The sequence below is a fragment of the Nyctereutes procyonoides genome, unplaced genomic scaffold (assembly GCF_905146905.1).
Source record: "Nyctereutes procyonoides isolate TBG_1078 unplaced genomic scaffold, NYPRO_anot_genome, whole genome shotgun sequence".
NCBI classification, from domain to species: Eukaryota; Metazoa; Chordata; class Mammalia; order Carnivora; family Canidae; genus Nyctereutes; species Nyctereutes procyonoides.
Window position 1 is genome coordinate 23,047,718 of NW_026575044.1, and position 6,153 is coordinate 23,053,870.

Genomic DNA, 6,153 nt, shown 5'->3' on the forward strand with positions numbered 1-6,153 from the left:
TTGAAGTATAGTTGACACACAATGTTACATTAGTTTCAAGTGTACAGCCTAGTGATCTGAGGACTCTGTATGTTTTACTGTACTCCCCACAAATGTAGCTACCATCTCACCGTACAACACTATTACAATCCCATTGACTATGTTCGCTGTGCTGTACCTTTCATCCCTGTGACTTTTTCTTTCCATGACTGGAAGCCTGTATGTCCCACTCCCCTTCACCCATCCTGCCCATCTTCCCACATCTCTCTTCTCTGGCAACTTTCAGTTTGTTCTCTGTATTTATGGTTTTGTTTCTGCTTTTATTTGTCTGCTTCTTTTGTTTTTTTAGAGTCCACATGTAAGTGCAATCGCATGGTATTTGTTTCTGTCAGTCTGACTTGTTTCACTTAGCATAATACCTCCTAGGGCCATCTATGTTGTTGCAACTGACAAAATCTCATTCTTTTTATGGGTGAGTAATATTCCAGGGTATATATATTCAACATCTTCTTTATTCATTCATTTATCAGTGGACATTTGAGTCGCTTCCATATCTATTGCAGCTACTGTAAATCATGCTGCAAGAAAAATAGGGGTACATGTATCTTTTTGAATTCATGGGAGAATAACATTTTGATTCCTAACTTTTCTAACATTTTATCCTTTATCAAAGGTCCATAGCCAAGGGGACTGTGACCAAAAAGAGGGAATAAGCACTTTCTTCTTTCCACATTCCAAAGACTATCTATAGGAGAAGGGCAATGACTATGTCGAGTTCTGAGCCGGTGATTCCAGTGTTGATGGAGGAGGATAGAACTCTGTGGAGCATTTTCTTATATGACTATAGAGATGTCAATGTGGAAAGAGAATATTGCCTAGGTCCTGAATGGTCAGAGAGTGGGACAATTCCTCCCAGGCTGGAGATGACCTTGCCACCTAGACTCAAAGCTTTACTGGGACAGGAAGGAGTTTAGTAGTTATATTTCCTTTTTCTGCCCATCACCTACATTCTTAGATAGAAATCATGGAGAGGAATTTTTAATAAATTTTAGCTCTTTTAAAGTCGTGTTTCTCTGTACACTGCTTTCCCAGTATGTAACATTCAATATCCACCAAGGAATTGCATTTTTACATTCTACTTGGTTTGCTCATAATCGAGCAAACCAAGTTTACTCTAAAAGTAGTGTAAAGTGCTAAAGTTAGAGGCTGGCCCTAAACTCTAGTTGGGATATGGGGCTCTTTTTCCTATGATTGACTTCTCTATTTCAGCTCCTATGTGCTCTCCACCAGACTGAATCATCTTGAACAAAAAGAGCCTGAGGTGCACCTTAGCTAGGTACACCTTTTGAATTTACTGTGCCCTGTGCTACCTAATTGCTATCTAGAACAACATCTAGTAGTTGGACCAGTTTGTTCTCTCTTGATTCTCCTTCCTAACAGTCATCCTGACTGAAACTCACCATACCATGTTCTGAGCTCATTGGGTATTTTGCATGTCTGTGCTATTTGCTGCCTGCAAGGACTTACAAAATCTTACAAAATCTTTCCTAGAGTTATGAGAGGTATGTCCTCTGGCCAGGGTGGGAGGAATAGAAGAGCAGCCACAGTTCCCTCCCACAGAAGTGTGGGGGAAAATGAGAAAAATATACACTTTATCAAGCACAAAAGTATGTAATGATTGGTGATGGTTGTGATAAAGACAAATCTATTAAGAAAAATTAAAAAATATATCACTGAATAACTGAGCTGAGGTATCTTTAGAGTTGAAGGAATTATAGAAATGAGTCAGTGGATAAACCAAGAGTTAACTTCTCTACCTTTTTCATGCTCTTCTGTCATCATTGCTCTTTGTAGAGATGATATATAGGTCATTAAATGTCAAACCCTAAAATTTTGCAAACATGGCCCCTCCCCCCAACGCTGCTGAAGATTTGACTGGCCTTGTTCTGTTTGACAGGGACCCTGCCAAGTCAGAACTGAAGATATACACTATGAGAATCAGAGCACTTGTTATAACAGAGTTTATTAATTCACTCTCCTTCTTGGCAGTTTAAAAAAATATTACTTTGATTGTTTTCAGATTATCATAACCTAATGCAAAACATGTCACAATCATTACCTGAGTTTCAACTATATGTATATCATCCATCAGCTCATCCATCCCCTGTCTAAAAGTCTTATCATCATAAATTACATTTGAAAACCTAAAGTAGATGTTATTCATCCCTATTATTATTGAACAACAGGGGATGCACATGTTTTTTAAATCAAAATCCTCACTCTATATTCACTAACGCCTTTCAATATCGTATGGGATATTCAATTGGCAAATTAGTAATGAAGTTTTTCTAAAAGAAATGATGCCCTTAAAAAAATAATTTCAACACAAACCATTTTGCAGAGGATAAGCATCTCAATAATGGTCTGATGATCCCTGCACAGCTGGGGGGAGAATCTCTGCCTTTCAATCTATTCATTTTGACTCCTATGTGTGTTTGGAAATACAGCATTATTATTCTACCCACTGAATTTATCAAAATGCAGCTTTACATATCTTTAAGATTACTTGTAAGTCTCCTCCAAGGTCATTCCCCATCTCTTACCTTTTCATGCTTTCCCTCTCTGACCATCAAGGATGATTGTCCTACTAAGGCACAGTTGCATCATCGTCATTGATATTAGCCACTGTCATTGTCATCGTCATCAATAAAAGCAACACCCTACCAAATGCCACTTCAGCAAAGCACAGGGAAATAAATACTTTAAGAGATATTTCATCTAGTTAGGAAGTTTAGCCTTTAACACTGAGGTTCATGTGAGGCTTAGAATTCTACTAATGTACTTGGAGAACTATTAATATGTGACCTTCAAATTTTGTCACCTCTATTAAACTTATAAGGCTTTCTCTTAAGGCTGTCTTTTATTATTTTCCCCTAGCACTCACCCTGTTTATCACATTATTATTGACATGAACACTGAAGTATTTCAGCTAATTTCTAATTTAGTGCATGTTCTCAAGTGCTGAATGCATTTTCCGTTCAGAGTTTGTATGTGCCTTGCTCCATCTGCAACATTAATGCTTACCTGACTGAATACCAGAAAAGCAACAGAAAACATCCTGCGTTCTCTGGTAACTAGCAGTGCTCCTCTTTTGAGATAGGCTATCTCCATAGGCTCACCATATGCCAAGTAAAATGACCTCACTACCATTAAGTTAAAATAAAAGAGTACCAGGCAAATACAACTTGTATAAAACCTATACAATTTTATTTTACTTATGGACATTTATATAATTTACTAATTTTTATTTTATGTCACATGTCTTTTGATGTAGAAAAGGGTTTTCTCTATTTAATTTCTTTCTATGCAATAATCCAGAACCCAGGACATTGAAGTGATTTACCATGCATAATCTCAGGGTTACTGATTTTAAAACACATGTTCTGTCATAAGCTGCTTTTATGACAAATTTGAATTGATTTTAAAAAGGATGTCATAGTTATTGTATTTATTTTAACTATTAGATAGTTTAAAAAACCCAAGTAATACAAAGTAATTTCAGAAAGAAAGATGATATAGATGAGAAATAAATATTTTAATACAATAATTTTTATACAAAAATCCCACTGCCAAGCCACTATTTCTTGTTATATTTTGGAAAAGAGAATATCATCTGTTGATTTTTCTAGAACATTCAGTGGTAATGATATTCATAGTGACCTTTTATTGATAGCTTACTGTGTCCAGACTGTGTTGTCAGAGCTGCATGTATGTGAATGTGTCTTATTTTCCTGACAATTATATGGGGCAGATTAAGTAATTAACCAATGCTATAAATGAAGAGACCCATTTATAGAAATATTAGTAATAGACTCAGTCTCACAGAGTTAGGGAGTATTAAACCAGGCTTTTAATTTCTTTGCCATACTAGCTTTTATGAATAAATTAGTGAAGTTAAATGTCTACAGTTTCTTCTCCCAAATCCAAACTTGTGTTTTTTAAAGTCTATCATAAGTAAATTATTTTATTCTTACATTAAATATAACTTTTTATGAAAAATATAATACTCATAACCTGATTTCACAGACTAAGTACATGTCTTCTAATAAGTGTGTTTCAGAAAATGTACATGGATTTTATTTTTTTCCAAGTTCTTATATGACAAAGGAGGTCTTTTGATCTTCATAAGATCATCTCTTGGCTGGATGTAGAAATTGAGAACTTTAGGCACTGGTTGGTCATGATAGAAAGGAGAAATCTGAATCCAGCCTCAGCACAGAAGAAGGTAATTTTACCAACTCCTTACCCTATCCCTCTTATAACTCTTATAAGGAACACAGAATACTAGTTTAAGACCACCTCAGGGGCACCTGGGTGACTCATTGGTTGACTGTCTGCTTTGGCTCAGGTCATGACCCCAAGGTCCTGGGCTCAAGTCCTGCATCAGGTTCCCTGCAGGGAGCCTGCTTCTCCCTCTGCCTATGTCTCTGCCTCCCTGTGTCTCTCATGAATAAAAAAATCTTTAAGACCACCTCAGTCTATGTTGGTTTTGGATGCCCACAAAATTTACCCAATGAAACCAGAATGTAAAGCATTTTACCCAAGATTTCTTCATCATTCCTTGTTTACTACTTCATGATGACAAGTGCTAGGTTTCATTAGAAATAAATCATTTGAGAAATAATCTTTAAATCATTAGATCACATAGTTACATTGTTAGGATTTTTAACTGCCTTAATATTATTAAAGTTAAAACTTGTAGCTGTGCATAAAATTTCTCTTGGTTATATCTCAACACATATTCAAAACAGCTGTAACTCACCAAACTTACGTGGAAAGTCCTGGCCTCGAAAAGACTTTTAGAATGTACTATACACAATTGTTCTTCTGTAAGTCGAAAACAAGCTGAGAGTTGGAAATTTCCTAAGGCTGAATCTAATAGGTTAAATGGTCATAAACTTGCTCTGGTGATGGTGAAAGACTGCTATCAGAAGGCACATGTTATGAATTTAAGCAAAATTGTTTCATGATTGAAAATGAAGGAAAAAATATAATTATCAACCACATATTTTATAATATGTGAATTTAAATATAGCTGGACAAGCAAATTAACAAATTAGTTTTTATTGTTATATTTTGTACTATGTTTTCAGGTTGGCCTCATTTAAAAAATTTCTTTATTGAAAAAAATGTAGTACTGGTTTATATTCAGAGTGATCAATTTCCTTATAATTAGGCATATATTATATTTTGTTCTGTGAAGGTACGTGAAAAATTGTGTCTATATCTTTTAGATTCCATTATTTCACTGGCAGATGTTTAGATATTATGACTTAATTTTACATGGCATGAATCATTTCCATCTACAGGAGCAAATCTTCTGTCAGCTAAATGTATTCAATCTTCCACAATATTTGATTACTTTTTTCTTTTTTTTTTGTTTTTTTGTTTTTTTGTTTTTCTCTTCAGGAACATCAGTTTTCATAAGATGACTTCCAGTGCTGTCCCTCATCTCTATCTCCTTCCTTCCTTCCTTCCTTCCTTCCTTCCTTCCTTCCTTCCTTCCTTCCTTCCTTTCTTCTTTTTCTTTCACCTTTCCTTTTTTATTCTGTGACTTGAGTATTCTTAAGCCTGTGTTACACATCATTTATTTGGTTTTCTGTCATTTCAGCTCTGACTCTGAGTACTCAGTATACTTTTCCACAATCATGCACTCCTGTTTGTTCTAGAGTCTCAGCCGCCGCCTTTGTCATGAGCCCATTCTTTCATCATCTCATTTTTCAACCTATATTTTTTAAAAACGAAGCAGTTGCTTCCTGTAAATATATTTTTTCCTAATATAATGTTTATTCCTAGCCATTTAACTGCTCTACAATATTCTTATTTTTTAAAATATTTATTTATTTATTATTTATGATAGACATAGAGAGAGAGAGAGGCAGAGACACAGGAGGAGGGAGAAGCAGGCTCCATGCCGAGAGCCCGTCACAGGACTCGATCCCGGGACTCCAGGATCGCGCCCTGGGCCAAAGGCAGGTGCTAAACCACTGGGCCACCCAGGGATCCCCGATATTCCTATTTTAATGTCAGATTTTTTTTTCCTAATCTGTGTAAGGGGAGTAGAGTTCTAGTCTCTTTCTGGAATGTGCTACAGTGAGTGGTCAATTTTTAAAT